This window comes from Anabrus simplex, chromosome 2 (genome assembly GCF_040414725.1).
Source record: "Anabrus simplex isolate iqAnaSimp1 chromosome 2, ASM4041472v1, whole genome shotgun sequence".
Lineage (NCBI taxonomy): Eukaryota > Metazoa > Arthropoda > Insecta > Orthoptera > Tettigoniidae > Anabrus > Anabrus simplex.
This window is the reverse complement of record NC_090266.1, coordinates 1,028,302,938-1,028,322,853: the sequence shown is the minus strand read 5'-3', so window position 1 is coordinate 1,028,322,853 and position 19,916 is coordinate 1,028,302,938.

The following is a 19,916-nucleotide window of genomic DNA, read 5'->3' as shown; positions in this document are numbered from 1 at the left end:
TCCTGGTGCTCCTGAAAGAGAATAAGAATAAGCGAGCACTGAGAAGTGCTCAGCTCAGACAAAAGCCCTTTCGAAGTCGTACTAATAAGTACAGCTGCCTGGTTAGCACTTGAAAGTACTGAGCGCCTGGCAAGGAGAGAGACAACGGAGCGACAGGCACGTACGACCTCTCGCTACGACAGCCAGCTGCTCCTTCAAAAAAAAAAAAAAAAAAAAAAAAAAAAGCGAATGCCGGGATGGTACCTAACATAAGGCCACGGCCGCTTCCTTCCCTCTTCCTTGCCTATCCCTTCCAATCTTCCCATCCCTCCACAAGGCCCCTGTTCAGCATAGCAGGTGAGGCCGCCTGGGCGAGGTACTGGTCATTCTCCCCAGTTGTATCCCCGACCAAGAGTCTGAAGCTCCAGGACACTGCCCTTGAGTCGGTAGAGGTGGGATCCCTGGCTGTGTCCGAGGGAAAAGCCGACCCTGGAGGGTAAACAGATGATGATGATGATGATGATGCTGTGGATTCTACAAGCGAATTTAGAACATTTTTCTGCAATTTATTTTAAGTATTTGGCATCTTCCTCTCCGTAGTGTTAAGCACTGGAAATACTTTAGTTGAGTATGAATTTGTGTATGATGATGCTGGATTTAGAATGTGCAACTATTAGTATGTCTTGTAATATTTTCTTTCCATTGAATTGCTTGTTACCGGGCGAGTTGGCCGTGCGCGTAAAGGCGTGCGGCTGTGAGCTTGCATCCGGGAGATAGTAGGTTCGAATCCCAGTATCGGCAGCCCTGAAGATGGTTTGCCGTGGTTTCCCTTTTTCACACCAGGCAAATGCTGGGGCTGTACCTTAATTAAGGCCACGGCCGATTCCTTCCAACTCCTAGGCCTTTCCTATCCCATCGTCGCCATAAGACCTATTTGTGTCGGTGCGACGTAAAGCCCCTAGCAAAAAAAAAGAATAGCTTGTTGTTGTTGTTGCTGTTGTTGTGTAATTATGTTTTAACTCTACTTTATTATCACACCACTGTAAGTGACCATTGCCACCGGGATATTTCCAAATTGCGATGTATTTGTTAATAATAAATACAAATAAACATCTCGTGCTAGATAAAGCTGCCAGACTTTTCATTCTTGCTCGCCTTATTTGTGTTTTCCGCTTACCATTAGACGCTAGTATTATCCCTAAATATTCCATTTTATGGAGTACCTCCACCACTACACCTTCTATCTACCACCTTTCTTTTTCTTTCGATTCCCTTTTTACATAACATAACATTCGTTTTTAAATGTTTAAATTCTAGTTTGCACAATATTCAGCCGTTTTTGTGCTTCCTTGCATGCCAACTGATGTTAAAGATAACAGAAGGATTTCGTCTGCGAGAACTAGGCCAAGAATTTTTTTATTGTCAAGACATAGGATCGTCGTGTTCTCATTTCCTTCGTTTTGCAAAATATCATTAGTAAATTGCAAGAACCACGTGGATGATAATTTGCATCCCTGCTTTATCTGAATATCACCAAAACCAAACGAAACCCATGGCGCAAAAGCCCCGAAGGGCCATGGCCTACCAAGCGACCCCTGCCCAGCCCGAAGGCCTGCTGATTCCGAGGTGTCATGTTGTCAGCACGACGAATCCTCTCGGTCGTTATTCTTGGCTTTCGAGACCGGGGTCGCCATCTCACCGTCAGATAGCTCCTCAACTGTAATCACGTAGGCTGAGTGGACCTCGAACCAGCCCTTAGATCCAGGTAAAAGTCCCTGGCCTGGCCGGGAATCGAACCCGGGGCCTCCGGGTAACAAGCAGGCACGCTACCCCTACACCGCGGGGCCGGCTCTCTCTACCACTACTAAGCCTTATTTTACTTTAGTTGTGCATTTAACCTCTGAATGCATTTCTTTTATGGAATGAATAATGTTAATAGACACCCCTATTTTAGCCACCTTCGCAACGACCGCCCCTCTGCCTACAGAGTCAAAAGCTTTCTGTAAATCTAGAGCTGTAATATACAGCTCAACACCTTTCTGTTTAAGTATTTAACTATTACTATTTTTATGATAAATATTGTCTGAAGTTCTCATTCGCTTCCTAAATCCGAACTGATGCACCGCGAGTACAGAATAATCCTACACCCGTTTTATACATATTTTTGATATCCAACTATAGATCTTGCTGAGTGTGTCCAATAGAATAATTCCTCTATAATTATTTGTATTAGTTCTGTCCGGCTTCATGGCTAAATGGTTAGGGTGCTGACCTTTGGTCACAGGGAGCCTGGGTTCGATTCCCATCAGGGTCAGGAATTTTAACCGTAATTGGTTAATTTCGCTGGCACGGAGGCTGGGTGTATGTGTCTTCATCATCATTTCATCTTCATTACGGCGCGCAGGTCGCCTACGTGAGTCAATCCAAAAGACCTGCATCTGGCAAGTCGAACTTGTCCTTGGACTTTCCCGGCACTAAAAGCCATACACCATTTCATTTTTGTATTAGTTCTCTCCCCCTCCTTTTGTATATGGTACATAATACACCTCCTTGCCAAAATCATGGAATTTTCCTACCATCACAAATTATGTTAAATACTGTTATAATTCCCAGTGGATAACTGTAGATAACTGCTATTTCCAAAATTCGTTAGTTATTAAACTAATAGCACCTGATTTCCCCTGTTTCCTTTATTCATAACCCTTCATACTGTACCGTACCCTGTCCTAATTTCGGCCTAGCTCAGGCGTAGAAGCGCGTGGTGCGTCTGAATAGGGCCAATATCAAAATTTAAAAAAAATTATCTAACATATAATAAAATACACCAAATAACATGGACAGTAGTACGTACATATAAATCTAGTGAATGAGAACTCGAGAAATCGGGTAAAATGGATTTATTAAACCAAAAACATAAAAAGAAATTACTCTAAATGAAAAATAAATCAAATTAAACAACCGTCCACTGGTTGTGTCAATAAAAAAATCACTCGAATCTTTACGTAAATTACAATTATGAAACCAATCGTTTACAAACGATGCGGGTAACGAATCCGAGATATTAAAAGAGTTTCTTATGGACTGGAATATGTCTAAATTTACACATTGTGGTTGCTAGTGGCTTTACGTCGCACCGACACAGATAGGTTTTATGGCGACGATGGGAGTGGAAAGGCCTAGGAGTTGGAAGGAAACGGCCATGGCTTTAATTAAGGTACAGCCCCAGCATTTACCTGGTGTGAAAATGGGAAACCACAGAAAATCATCTTCAGGGCTGCCGACAGTGGGATTCGAACCCACTATCCCCTGGATGCATATATTGTGGTTGCGCACTTTGTTAAGTCCCTAGTTCTTTGCCCGAGGGCTCGATTTCCTAAACCGTTCATGATATGCGATAGTAATACCCGATCCACTAGTATTGGCCCAAATTACGTGCATATTCCAATCACTCGGACACAAACATATAAAATACTTGTTCAGGACTGCATCTGAATCACCCTTCCAAAATTGTCACCGACCCTACTATATGGGTCCGAACCAATCATTACAGATAAGGTCTGAACCTCTCTTCCCAAAAATAGCCATCGGGCTATGTCTCCCCATTGCCGAACAAATGACAACATTACAACAAAGAAATATCACACTGGACACAAGAACACAATATGGAAGTAAAGAAATCCTGAAGAATAAAGCATACAAAATATATGCACTGAGTTGAAAGAGCTGTCGGGTCCAGAACCCAACACATCCGGGCACTGGACGTCGCATATCTCATGTATGTGCAGCATAGTAGTACCATTTAACACGGCAGGGAAATCAGCTGATTGGCAAGAGAAATAACAGCTAACTAGGTCTTTGTAGCATAGGCAATTCACAAACATAACGGGACTACTTGTAAACTTCACTACCCTTCCCTGACCAGCGTACAGCTGAGTCAAGGATCGCCAGCTACCTGGGGCAAGAACAAAGGGCGCATCCGGCCTTGACAACATTCTCATTGGTACAAAATATGCTCATAAATGTGGCCAGCAAAATGCGGCTGATAGCCTTACATAATTTCACATTTAACAGGCCGGTCCATTATCCCATTATCATCACAGCTCCAAATATAATATCACAGCTTTCATAGCCTATCACTTAGCCTCTCAGCCCCAGTAAATATCCACAGGCAACTCTCTAGCTTCACATATAAATAAACCTCGGTTCGACGACCGTTACATATCCATGAATGTGCCTGCCACCACACTTAAAGACCATACTCTACTTTCGACGTTGTAAAGTCTCGCCTTGCGCCTTCTCATAGCTGAAATTCATGCAACAAAACATCCTAACATACACTGGCTCTAGTTTAATCCACTCTCCCGGTTCAACATTGGTGGCGTACAGTCCACTGGATTTTTCACGAAAAATCTACCCATACAACTCTACCTTAACTCAATATAAACGTGAATAAAATACAAGTAACAGTGACACACACCTGTATCTAACCTATTCTTTCCCTTATTTCCCATCCAAATATTTACAACACACAGCTCGGATACTTGGCATGCAAGCAGCCCTAAACGCATTTAAATGTACTGAAATGAGCAATACAAATGCCACTCTGGCTTACATTTGAGAGTAAATTTACATATTTAAAATGGCCTTTCCTAGCGAATCTAGCTATCACTTCACATGCTTAAAGAACAATAGGACTTAACTTGGTAGCAACCTCTTCATCAGCGGCGAATCACATGCAACTATTCATGCGGGCTTAGCCCATGACTACGACACACAACACAGGTCCTCTTGTCGACACCTGAGTAGTTCATGGCTGCTGTCTTCTTGATGCTGGACTGTATCAGGAACTGTTGAATTAAATTAGCACCATCTACTTCTCCGCTTAGTGTGCTCGAATGCACGATCGCAAACTTAGTATTGGCTAACAATTAACTATAGCAGCCGCTTAGATATAAGTCCGATCTACGCGTCACTATATTAAGGGAACTGGGTCCGGTTGCTATCTGTCCTTCTCAGCGGTTATTTATTAAAGAATTGCACACGTTAATATCACACTTCGAGTACGCGTCGTGTATTATCTATGTGTACAGACTGACACTAGCTCTTGTGAGCTAAATCACAACGATTTAAGTTCAAGTCTAACATAAACCTCACAACGTTATTGTTTTATCTGCTAGCGGTCACGATACTTTACTGTCGCCGTTCAAAATCCAATAGGCGCGCCTCCCTTGTAAAATCAGCCTTTATAGCTTCAGAAGGTCTCGAGCATCAAGAGAAACTACCGTCATACTGAACCCTTGAACTTACCATTCCATCGTTGGTCGGCCACGGCTGCTATAGTAGAACAATTCAGAACTCTTAAATCTTGGGTCGTTGCGGGAATAAATTCGGTCACGATCTTAACCAAACGATGGGGTTCAGAAGAAAGCCTAACTACTTGAAATGAGGAGCAAAAATGTGCTTACTAACTTTTATTAAACTGAAAGAGCACGATAACATCGTTAATTTAATATGCATTCTTGCCACAAAAATATAAAAAAAATTTAATTATTGATTTTTGAAAAGTTCCAAACACAGTCACATTACATATCGTCACTTCTACTTTCTTCAAATGTCGAAGAGTTGCTTCGGAGAAGCTAATATTTTAGTGGACAGCGAAACTGAAAAACTGAAAAAGGGAAGACCTGAAAAACCGGGCACCTATTATTCCAAACAAGAACTGAGAGTTAATCCACACGATCCGTGGAAAATCTGACTTTCAACAAGTAGAACGCCTGATTTTCTCTTAATTAAGGTTATCCACCAGTCAAATACCCTTCACGGATACGGAACATCCGCCGAATGGACCCTTAATCGAACCAAACTGACTATCAGTTGCTTTGGATAGGTTGCGAAATATTATGGGAAAGCATGGTGTTCACTACAAGTTAATAGCATCATTCACAATTGACATAAAATTCCACCATGTATTTGTCATTCATGACACCCTTAAGTGATACGTTAATCCCGATGCTAACTGTGCATCACCCAAACAACTGTTCGGAAGGAACCAACAACCACATGATCCGGGAGGATCTTACGTTAAGTCGTTCTAAAGGAACAAAACTGCGAAATGCAGGAAACACTTACTAATCATGCATTTAGAAGAAATGCCAAACACTGAAGTTAATCAAAAAAGTGAAAAGTCACTTGAAAATATTATTATTGAACCGATTTTCAGGTTAGAAATGGGTTTGTTATGCTTAATAAATTTACCAGTCCACGCTAAAATTTACTACATATTTAAGGAATTCTTTCCCTTGACAACAATGCTACCAGTACAGATCTCTCTATTTACTGTCTGTCCCAACACACTACTGGTAAAGTGAATACTTACTTACTCTAACTATGACTACGAATGAAAATACGACAAGGTGAAAATAATATAAATTACTGGCTGACGAATCAAAACCGCATTCGCAACTCAAGTCTCATTCTAAAACACTGAGTGTCAATATGCACACCATCAAACGAAAACGGACGTTAAAACGAGAAACAATGAAGTTCGTAAAAATAAATTAGCATCTCGAAGTCATACAGCTTAACACGCACGAAGAAACACAGTAAAAATATTTAATCTAGATCGGGTCGATGTCCCGCACTTGGACAGCCCTCATTTGTCAACAGCAGTCCCGTTATCTCAATGAGAGCTTCGCATAGACCCTCTACAATAAATCATATCGCACTGTAATGGCTACCTTCCCCCAGGCCACTTCCACAAAAGAACAAACAAAAGAGAACATCTAAACCGAGACTTGAGTGTGTACAGCTACCATCCCAGACCTATCGTCGGGCTCACTTGAAATCTGTACACCCTAAACCTAATCAGTATATACATGATGCCTTCCAAATCCTATCGTCGGGCGTGACCTAGGACGTCTCATCACCAATGACTCCAAGAATAAACACGTGACGTCCTAAATCTATCGTTGGGCGTCAAAGTGGGTCGCACCACGTCTCCCTTAACATATCAGGCGAACCGCAATCTCCAACAAACCTCCAACAGTAACACTGAATCTGGTCAGACAAAAAATACGCACGACGGAACTACGTCTCTTATCAAAAGAATGCAAGTCGAAACACGGTAAGTGCCTACCTCTGAAAAAAGTACAAGTGTCTACCTCATCATAATATGTGAACTCACAAATAAATAGACGTGACGAACGATTCTCCACCTCGAACACAATCTCAGCATGTGCACTGAAGTGTCAGGGCAGCCAATGAAAATTCCCAACACACGTTTCCCTTTTAATGGATGCCTTCAAAATAATAATCATCACCATCGCATTCGAAATTCTCAGATCGCCTATCATCAATTCCAACCATCTTATCCATGACCTCTCCAATGAACAAATTAAATATAACCCAACCGTGTGTCAAAATTGCTCTTCAATCCGTGAGGCCGTACCTTATCTTAACAAAAATCACTGGATGTTTACTACCCAGACCTTTACATTTTACTAGAGTCGTTTTCACTTGGAATCGTTCTATCAATTTACAATGCTTCACATCATAGTCGTCTCAAGTTCGGATTGATTGCGGAAAACAATACAGCCTGTTTCACACAGCCTGTTCCTAAATACTTCCTCTACAAAAATGTCTCAACACTCTTTCTCATCGCTTTATTTCAGCGGTAACACTTCTCTCTCATCTCCACGTACATATAAATCCATCGCTTTCAATCCCTTTTCCTTCGAGACCCTTTTTCATACTTCGATCCCCTGGTGAAAACGACAACATTATTAAGCACATCTCTGACTTTACTATTATTACGACTTTCGAACCTCAAAAATCCAAGAGCACGCATCGACCTTTCGCAACATTGGTATACACGATGTCTCAAAATTTTCTTCCCATTAATGACTGTGACTCTAACAAATTTTATTGACATTATCTAAATATGCCTACGATCCTTGTAAAAATAACTGGTTAAATGAAATTTGACATAGAAGAATTTCCTTATCCCGCGGTAGACATTATTATTATTATTATTATTATTATTATTATTATTATTATTATTATTATTATTATTATTATTATTATTATTATTGACCAGCATTTCTGAATGCAACCGACACCTGAAATTACAATATTCGCCACGACAAATTTACACTTATAACGTTCACAAATCCGCACTTTGAATGATATCTCATCTCAACACAAAATTTTAAGCGTCGCATTTTACCGTTCTTGACATGAAATTTACACACTGAAAATTTTCACACGCTGACCAAAATTTACAACGCCTTTCGCCTGATAATTACGCATATCACCCGACAATCATCTGGAAATTTGGTTAGGACAGACAGTAACTAACTAAACTAACTACAACATAATATAAAATAGACAGACCTGCACAATGGTGACATTCTCAGCATTCTGATTGCATCATCCCAGCAACCTCGTACTTAGCCACTCATTTTCACAAATAACATTTTCATTTTTAAAAACTCACTCATCCAAACACTACCCTTCACACACACGAGATTAAAACTACCATATAAACAATGCACTTTCTCTGTAACTTGCACCACGAACTTCCCTCGTTCTGCAGTCGGCTATAACTGTCTGATGCGTCTCCCAGAGTGGTTTCTCTCCCCGTTGTTTCAACAAGAACAGGTGTTCGGCCGATAAGGGAATCGAACTATTTTGAATCGCTTCCCCCAGACCTTCTTCACTTACAAGAGTACAGGAAATGATAAAAATAAAATCTGCTGTGTATTTTTCAACCAGCCTACACCTTCCCAGTTCGTCTGCAAACGTTCACAGCTTCTCCAATTCACTTTTCTTCTTACTAAATATATGGACTTTAGCCACGAACATGTATTGAAATATTGTCGGTCAATCTGGCGCGAAATTCTAATGACGACGGGCACGAGCTCCCGCGGCCTCAAGTTCCAGATCGACACTGAAAAATCTACGGTGGGGGGGTTTCTTTTATAATTTCCGGAAGGACGCTATCCCCTCTATGAGGCTCGGTTGTGAAATCTGCCAAATTTGCTTCTAGTAGACCAATTTTGATAAGACTTGTCCCAGAACTCCGGACAGACTTGCACTTATGTTCGATGTTAATTTTATAATTTTTCTGCACTCACAACAGGAGAAATAAATTGTTTCTGCCCGTGCGTTTCGCGCGTTTTTCTTCTGCCCACGACCTTGGCACGTGTAACTAGCTCGCTGTTCTCACGCTAACACACACTTGGGCTTAACTGCATCTAAATTGTCCCTGGTGTCACTACCTTCACAGAGGGTGTATGAATAATTTCGCTTATATATTTCTTCCTTTACTATCTTGTCAAAATCCCTCGTTGTGCAGAATTCATTAATTTAGAAAATTGTCGGGCACTCGAGTTCCACCGAGGTGTCCCGGCAATCCACGAGCTCGCCTTGCGGGAACCTTCCCACGCAACATCGGGCTCTTGGGAGCGCAAAATGGCTGCCCTCAAACATACAGTAGTTTCTGAATACCAAATAAATATTTGGGAAAAATAAAAATTTTTCTCACCGTAGAATTATGGGTTCATAATCCACCTACAACCACGAAATGTTTACCCAGAAAGGGGAAATATTTAAACAAATATATTCCTTCAAAATTCTAAAGTGTACATGGGAATTTTGATACAGATGAACCATGATTCTACGTAAACTTTCCCAGCCGATCTCACTCTTGACGTAGGGCTCTGTTACTTTCACGTATTTCCCTGTTTTCTTCTTCCAACAATAGGATTGCGTTACAGATGTCATCAACAAAGTCTTCTCTTAAGAATGAACATTGTAAACATTCAGCGTCTTCCTCTTCTTTACTCCCACTGCTTGCCTGTCCTTGGAGTGGTGCCTCGACCTGTCTTCCTCTCGACGTGACGATCATATTTACTGGTTGTACCTCTTCTTCTTCTTGTTCGGTGACCATTTCCCCAGCTGGTAAGGCTGCGTCATCCTGTAGTGAAATTCTTTCTTCGGCTCTATGATAAATCTGTAAATTTTATTGGGTTGCCATCATCATTTTATTGGGAGTTGCTAGGAGTCTGTTTCTGGCTGTTATCGATGTTATGTGCGTCATTTGGTCGTCTCTCCTTCAGAATTTGGGATGAAAGACTCTGAACCTCTTCCTACTGGGAATTTGAAGTTGGTTTTCTTCTATCAAGCGTCGACATTGACTCCTGCTCAAAGTTCGGCGCAAACGGGTTCAGACCGGAGTTTCGCTGGTCTTGCCAATGTGCCTTCTGGAATTCCAGACTTTCAGCCCCGAAACAATCGGTGTTGACGTCCTGGCGCTGTATAGCCCCCTGCCATTTTTTCCTTTCGTGGTCCTTCCTTAACCCGTCGGTGTACTGAACACGTTCACGGTACCGTTCATCCTCATCACGGCGGAAGTTCTGGGATCGATTCTTTCCCCAGTCCCTGCGGTTATTAAGTCCATTCCTGAAATTCCTCTGGTTTTCTCTGTCCCCATCGTATCGCCTCCAGTAAGGGTTCCTCCTTTGTGGATAATTCCAATTGCCCCTACGCCTTTTCCAATCCTCATTTCGTGGATGCGAGGGTTCCCAGTTATTCCGAAACTCACGCCTCCGCTCAATCGGCTGTGGTTTCCCCTGCTCAGGTGCCTCTGGACTTCCCTCTGGGACCTGGCTAACAGTGTTTACATGTTGCTCGTGCGATCGTCCCCCTCTGGGTGCTATTTGATTATGGGTATGATCCAATTGCCTAAGGATCATTTCTGCCTGCATGGGGGTCTCTACCTTTGATGCAATGAGCATCCTTTGTACTTCAGGAGGTAGCTGCTTCTGGATGGCCTGTACCAACTCTTGCTCCGAGGGCGGCGCCTCAAGTTCTCTGAACTTTACCATTTGTGCAATAAAGTATTCACTGAACTTAGTAGGGCCTATTGCATTATACCGACGTGAGTATAGCTCTAATCTAAGACTCTGCTGAATTTCCGTACTCCAAAATTTATTGAGAAACGCCCTCTGGAATTCATCAAAGGTATCAAAGTGGTATCGGAAGCCTTTAAACCATAAAAGTGGTGCCCCCTCTAAATATCTTTCAGCTACCCTCAACTGACGTTCCTCAGGAATCTTGGCGTCCCGGATGTACTCCCTGAGATCCTTAAGGAACCCCTTTGGCGTGGTATGTGGACCTCCATTAAATTTCTTAGGCTGGTCCTCATGTAACTTGATCATGTTAATAACGTTGGTGACCCCTGAGCTTTGAGATCGACTGGTATCTACATTTGAGCTCTGACCGTTGTTATTCACATGACTGATATTTGGTAATTGACCACTGAGGTCAGAGTTAACAGCTGTCGAGGTTTGACTTAATACTTTGTCCACCTTGGACTGCATATCTACCACGCTGCTAATCCAACTGCTCACTTCGCTCTTAATGAACCCAACTTTCTTGTCTGTCTCTTCCTGGGCTGACGTGATTTCCCTTAAATCCTGTTCTATACTAATCTGCCTGTCATTGAATTCCCTGGTATGTTCATTTTTCATTTCAACTAACTCCTCTTGAATTTCTTTAATTAAAATTTCGGAGTCCTCATTAGCCGCTTGGAGTTTACTAATTGCTTCCTCATTAACTTGCAACAATTTCTTCTCCATGATTTCGGTTTTTGCCAATACCTGACTCTCCAATTCCACACTAATTTTATCTACCTTGTTATTCAGTGACTGAATGTCCGCAGATAATATTTGACGTTGTTCCTCTATTATGGTTAGCGTTTTCCCCTTTTCCTTATCACTGGAGATCCGCATCTCTACGACCTGTTGTGTAATGTCGTCCTTAAATTCAACCTGACTGTCAATCAGCTGTTTATGCGCCGCCTGGCTCTCCAGTAAATGCTTGTCAAGTTCCTTTCTCATCTCATCCTGACTATCGCATAACCTACTATACATGTCGTGGCTTTCGTCAAAACGCTTGTCCATATCGGTTTTTAAACTGTCATGGATTTTAGAAAACTGTTTGTCGAAATCGTTCTTTAAACTGACCTGCACTTCCGCAAATTGTTTATCAATCTCATTCCTAATTTCCACTCGGCTATCATCAAAACGCTGGTTGAGTTTACCTATCTCACCCCTAACTTCCTCTTTAAGTTCGGTGCACATAGTGTATGTCTCACGAACTACGTTCTTCAATCCAGCCTTCAACTCATCACTAGACTCTTTACACCTAGCCTGGGTATCCTCGATACTACTCTGTAACTCCTCACGAGTGTCTTTCAAACTCGACTGCAACTCCTCAATCTTACCATCCAAACTTTCATTATGAGCCTTCATGTCCTCTCTCAAATTCTCACTCTGGACTTTCGCGTCCTCCATCTTATTATCCAAACTATCTATCTTACTATCCAAACTATCTAACATTTGCCCTTTCGTATCCTCCATCTTACTACTCAAATTCTCATTCTGGACTTTCATGTCCTCTCTCAACTTATTATCCAAACTATCTATCTTACTATTTAAACTCTCATTTGTCTTAATATTTAACATCTCATTATGAACTTTCATGTCCTCCATCATCTGCTTTAGCAGATCCACGGTCACCTGACCTTCCATCTCACAATACCACAAAGAATACAATAATGAGTACGCTGGCTGTTGATGCAACCAGAATACTCCAAACTACTAGGGAAAAAATTCACTATCTACTGCGTTTTCACATACAAACGCTGTTATAATTTAATACCGAAACTGACAACATTCCAACGGTTGTCTTATAAAATTTTGTTTACATGGCTGGTATCACAAACTTGTTTAATAAAAAGAAAATCTGAAGTTAATAAGTTACTTTGGATAAATATCCCAAATAGTTTCGCTTCCGTAAATTAAGTAAATAAAGAACATGTTAACGCATAAACTTTGAATGTAATTCAGCATTACCACTTCCAAATTTTATATTGGCAACATGACATAAGCTTCAATAAAGCTTTAAGTATTAATTTCCTAAAATGCATTGTGACTGTTATTATTATTATTATCTACCAAGTAGTTACGCTCCTCATTAAACGTGTTAATATCTAGCACTCTCATTGGGCATAATTCGTTTAACTGTGGCTCAGCCATAATTTTCACCCGCTTGTATTATTTATAATGTGGCTTAGGCCTCAACATTATTTTATATTTTTCTAACATTTATTTTCAATGGATAATTTCATTATCGTTATCGTGGCATCATATCGTTATCATGACTTTGGGCTCCTCATCGTTATCGTGACATTAAGGCCCCACGTTGGGCGCCACTTCTACTGAACCCTTGAACTTACCATTCCATCGTTGGTCGGCCACGGCTGCTATAGTAGAACAATTCAGAACTCTTAAATCTTGGGTCGTTGCGGGAATAAATTCGGTCACGATCTTAACCAAACGATGGGGTTCAGAAGAAAGCCTAACTACTTGAAATGAGGAGCAAAAATGTGCTTACTAACTTTTATTAAACTGAAAGAGCACGATAACATCGTTAATTTAATATGCATTCTTGCCACAAAAATATAAAAAAAATTTAATTATTGATTTTTGAAAAGTTCCAAACACAGTCACATTACATATCGTCACTTCTACTTTCTTCAAATGTCGAAGAGTTGCTTCGGAGAAGCTAATATTTTAGTGGACAGCGAAACTGAAAAACTGAAAAAGGGAAGACCTGAAAAACCGGGCACCTATTATTCCAAACAAGAACTGAGAGTTAATCCACACGATCCGTGGAAAATCTGACTTTCAACAAGTAGAACGCCTGATTTTCTCTTAATTAAGGTTATCCACCAGTCAAATACCCTTCACGGATACGGAACATCCGCCGAATGGACCCTTAATCGAACCAAACTGACTATCAGTTGCTTTGGATAGGTTGCGAAATATTATGGGAAAGCATGGTGTTCACTACAAGTTAATAGCATCATTCACAATTGACATAAAATTCCACCATGTATTTGTCATTCATGACACCCTTAAGTGATACGTTAATCCCGATGCTAACTGTGCATCACCCAAACAACTGTTCGGAAGGAACCAACAACCACATGATCCGGGAGGATCTTACGTTAAGTCGTTCTAAAGGAACAAAACTGCGAAATGCAGGAAACACTTACTAATCATGCATTTAGAAGAAATGCCAAACACTGAAGTTAATCAAAAAAGTGAAAAGTCACTTGAAAATATTATTATTGAACCGATTTTCAGGTTAGAAATGGGTTTGTTATGCTTAATAAATTTACCAGTCCACGCTAAAATTTACTACAAATTTAAGGAATTCTTTCCCTTGACAACAATGCTACAAGTACAGATCTCTCTATTTACTGTCTGTCCCAACACACTACTGGTAAAGTGAATACTTACTTACTCTAACTATGACTACGAATGAAAATACGACAAGGTGAAAATAATATAAATTACTGGCTGACGAATCAAAACCGCATTCGCAACTCAAGTCTCATTCTAAAACACTGAGTGTCAATATGCACACCATCAAACGAAAACGGACGTTAAAACGAGAAACAATGAAGTTCGTAAAAATAAATTAGCATCTCGAAGTCATACAGCTTAACACGCACGAAGAAACACAGTAAAAATATTTAATCTAGATCGGGTCGATGTCCCGCACTTGGACAGCCCTCATTTGTCAACAGCAGTCCCGTTATCTCAATGAGCATAGACCCTCTACAATAAATCATATCGCACTGTAATGGCTACCTTCCCCCAGGCCACTTCCACAAAAGAACAAACAAAAGAGAACATCTAAACCGAGACTTGAGTGTGTACAGCTACCATCCCAGACCTATCGTCGGGCTCACTTGAAATCTGTACACCCTAAACCTAATCAGTATATACATGATGCCTTCCAAATCCTATCGTCGGGCGTGACCTAGGACGTCTCATCACCAATGACTCCAAGAATAAACACGTGACGTCCTAAATCTATCGTTGGGCGTCAAAGTGGGTCGCACCACGTCTCCCTTAACATATCAGGCGAACCGCAATCTCCAACAAACCTCCAACAGTAACACTGAATCTGGTCAGACAAAAAATACGCACGACGGAACTACGTCTCTTATCAAAAGAATGCAAGTCGAAACACGGTAAGTGCCTACCTCTGAAAAAAGTACAAGTGTCTACCTCATCATAATATGTGAACTCACAAATAAATAGACGTGACGAACGATTCTCCACCTCGAACACAATCTCAGCATGTGCACTGAAGTGTCAGGGCAGCCAATGAAAATTCCCAACACACGTTTCCCTTTTAATGGATGCCTTCAAAATAATAATCATCACCATCGCATTCGAAATTCTCAGATCGCCTATCATCAATTCCAACCATCTTATCCATGACCTCTCCAATGAACAAATTAAATATAACCCAACCGTGTGTCAAAATTGCTCTTCAATCCGTGAGGCCGTACCTTATCTTAACAAAAATCACTGGATGTTTACTACCCAGACCTTTACATTTTACTAGAGTCGTTTTCACTTGGAATCGTTCTATCAATTTACAATGCTTCACATCATAGTCGTCTCAAGTTCGGATTGATTGCGGAAAACAATACAGCCTGTTTCACACAGCCTGTTCCTAAATACTTCCTCTACAAAAATGTCTCAACACTCTTTCTCATCGCTTTATTTCAGCGGTAACACTTCTCTCTCATCTCCACGTACATATAAATCCATCGCTTTCAATCCCTTTTCCTTCGAGACCCTTTTTCATACTTCGATCCCCTGGTGAAAACGACAACATTATTAAGCACATCTCTGACTTTACTATTATTACGACTTTCGAACCTCAAAAATCCAAGAGCACGCATCGACCTTTCGCAACATTGGTATACACGATGTCTCAAAATTTTCTTCCCATTAATGACTGTGACTCTAACAAATTTTATTGACATTATCTAAATATGCCTACGATCCTTGTAAAAATAACTGGTTAAATGAAATTTGACATAGAAGAATTTCCTTATCCCGCGGTAGACATTATTATTATTATTATTATTATTATTATTATTATTATTATTATTATTATTATTATTATTATTATTATTATTATTATTGACCAGCATTTCTGAATGCAACCGACACCTGAAATTACAATATTCGCCACGACAAATTTACACTTATAACGTTCACAAATCCGCACTTTGAATGATATCTCATCTCAACACAAAATTTTAAGCGTCGCATTTTACCGTTCTTGACATGAAATTTACACACTGAAAATTTTCACACGCTGACCAAAATTTACAACGCCTTTCGCCTGATAATTACGCATATCACCCGACAATCATCTGGAAATTTGGTTAGGACAGACAGTAACTAACTAAACTAACTACAACATAATATAAAATAGACAGACCTGCACAATGGTGACATTCTCAGCATTCTGATTGCATCATCCCAGCAACCTCGTACTTAGCCACTCATTTTCACAAATAACATTTTCATTTTTAAAAACTCACTCATCCAAACACTACCCTTCACACACACGAGATTAAAACTACCATATAAACAATGCACTTTCTCTGTAACTTGCACCACGAACTTCCCTCGTTCTGCAGTCGGCTATAACTGTCTGATGCGTCTCCCAGAGTGGTTTCTCTCCCCGTTGTTTCAACAAGAACAGGTGTTCGGCCGATAAGGGAATCGAACTATTTTGAATCGCTTCCCCCAGACCTTCTTCACTTACAAGAGTACAGGAAATGATAAAAATAAAATCTGCTGTGTATTTTTCAACCAGCCTACACCTTCCCAGTTCGTCTGCAAACGTTCACAGCTTCTCCAATTCACTTTTCTTCTTACTAAATATATGGACTTTAGCCACGAACATGTATTGAAATATTGTCGGTCAATCTGGCGCGAAATTCTAATGACGACGGGCACGAGCTCCCGCGGCCTCAAGTTCCAGATCGACACTGAAAAATCTACGGTGGGGGGGTTTCTTTTATAATTTCCGGAAGGACGCTATCCCCTCTATGAGGCTCGGTTGTGAAATCTGCCAAATTTGCTTCTAGTAGACCAATTTTGATAAGACTTGTCCCAGAACTCCGGACAGACTTGCACTTATGTTCGATGTTAATTTTATAATTTTTCTGCACTCACAACAGGAGAAATAAATTGTTTCTGCCCGTGCGTTTCGCGCGTTTTTCTTCTGCCCACGACCTTGGCACGTGTAACTAGCTCGCTGTTCTCACGCTAACACACACTTGGGCTTAACTGCATCTAAATTGTCCCTGGTGTCACTACCTTCACAGAGGGTGTATGAATAATTTCGCTTATATATTTCTTCCTTTACTATCTTGTCAAAATCCCTCGTTGTGCAGAATTCATTAATTTAGAAAATTGTCGGGCACTCGAGTTCCACCGAGGTGTCCCGGCAATCCACGAGCTCGCCTTGCGGGAACCTTCCCACGCAACATCGGGCTCTTGGGAGCGCAAAATGGCTGCCCTCAAACATACAGTAGTTTCTGAATACCAAATAAATATTTGGGAAAAATAAAAATTTTTCTCACCGTAGAATTATGGGTTCAATACAATCCCTCTTCTTTTGTGAGAGATTGCCAGATGCTAACGGCCGCTCACGTTAATGCGCAAATATATCTGCATGGCACAAGTAAATGGTTTTATCAGCTCCTGTTACTCTATAATTATCATCTTAACTACGTGTGGTATCAGATCTGCAGAACTCAGCTTTGTGGCAGATTAATTGATTAGAATTCAGGAGATTCCAGCCCTGGAAAGGAGAAGTTTGTCAACCTGTGACAAACGGTGCATCCCCTCGTTCAAATCTCACCCCCACCAAAGTTTGCTGCTCGCGTGGGGACTCGGCTATGGTGTCTTCATGATCGAAATCACGGCTTGCGGCTCAGGTCCAACTAGAGGGATTCGTTCCTACCGGAGCGCTACAGGGTTCTCACAGCCTATGGCGCGTCCATCCAAGGTTCCTTCCTTCATTCCTCGCGACTGTGTTGAACGCTTGAATAATATTATGCCACAGTGTTGTTATAACTAAATTGAAGGCTATATGATATGTTTCAATACTTCCTCCATAGTTATTGGATCATCTAATACGGGCAGCGTTTCCTCCACATTTCTAAGTATACCAGTCTCATTTTTCTTAGCTTGATATTTATCCTGAGTTCCTATTAATCCCTTGAAATGTTCCATTCATTCATCATTGCTTGTGCCTACTTGGTTATTATTCTTATTATATTTACACATTTTATTTCTTCTTTTCCATATCTTTTGGTTTCATTTTATTTACAACATCTATTCAACAACTGTATTTCTTGGGCCTGCCGATATTTTCTATTTTCACTTAATATATCTTTGTACTCCCTCCATTCCTTCCAGAATTCTGTCATTGATACCTGTGATCCCTCATTTCTGTACTTTTTAGGAACCTTATCATTTCATATTTCTTTTTTTACATTCACCCTTATACCAATCTTTTATTATTTTCCCTTCTCTTTCTCACAATTATTTTGCTACCAGCTATTATTATCTTTCTTTCCACCATTTGTATTGCAACATCAATGTCATTATGTTTTATCATATTTTCAATATCTATCTTCAAACATTTCGAACGTTTCCCCTATGAAATAATCCTAAAATTCGTCCCTCTGTTCATCTCTGCATCTATAGCTGATCAACTGTTTCTGTACATTAATAACTTTCGACTTTTCATTGCTTTTTCTTCAGTTATCTTCAACTTAACAACAACTGGAAAATGATAAGATGCTTCCCAGTTCTTTACTTGTATGTCTTTAACATAATTTAGTGCCTCCCTATAAGCTATAGCTAAATCTATCGGGCCTGAAATATCTTGGTTCTCGAGATATGGAGAAGCTACTCATTCGAAGCTTTCAATTGAAATAATGTTATTGGTGACGGTTTACGACCCCATTTAGGGGATTTTTGAAAGTATTTACTCCACTACCACCTCATCTTTCACTTTGGCAGACCATTTAAATTCCGAATATGTATAGTATTTTCGATTCCTCTTGTCATCTTTCTTGATATCACTATGTAAGCCTTCTTATGGATGGCAGTCCATCTACTCACCGAATTAAAAGTGTTCTCCAAATCGGTTGCAGTGATCTACAGTTTGCCTCCTTTTTTCTTCACGTATCCATTACTGTCTTCTTCTTCTTCTTCTTCTTCTTCTTCTTCTTCTGTTTACCCTGCAGTGTCGGTTTTTCCCTCAGACTTGGCGAGGGATCCCACCTCTACCACCTCAAGGGCAGTGTCCTGGAGCTTCAGACTCTGGTTCGGGGGTACAACTGGGTAGGATGACCAGTACCTCGCCCAGGCGGCCTCACCTGCTATGTTGAACAAGGGGAGATGGGAAGATTGGAAGGGATAGACAAGGAAGTGGGAAGGAAGCGGCCGTGGCCTTAAGTTAGGTACCATCCCGGCATTTGCCTTGAGGAGAAGTGGGAAACCACGGAAAGCCACTTACAGGATGGCTGAGGTGAGAATCGTACCCACCACTACTCAGTTGAAATCCCGAGGCTGAGTGGACCCCGTTCCAGCCCTCGTACCACTTTTCAAATTTCGTGGCAGAGCCGGGAATCGAACCCGGCCCTCCGGGGGTGGCAGCTAATCACCCTAACCACTACACCACAGAGGCAGACCATTACAACCATTATATTATCACTTGTCCTCATTCCCCTCGGAATCCTGACTGGAGTCTCGACAGGAGCGAGCACCCCTTTCCCAATTCCTAAGTCTTTTTGACTGGATGTGTAACAATGTAGCAGCAAGGAACGAATACACCTTATAGAAAAGTCTGTATCTTTATTAATATCGTATTTAATCCATATCGTCGCCATAAGACCTATCAGTGTCGGTGCGACGTAAAGCAGATTGTAAAAAAATCCATTGTTGTGAAAGGAAAGAACATGGAAACTCGGA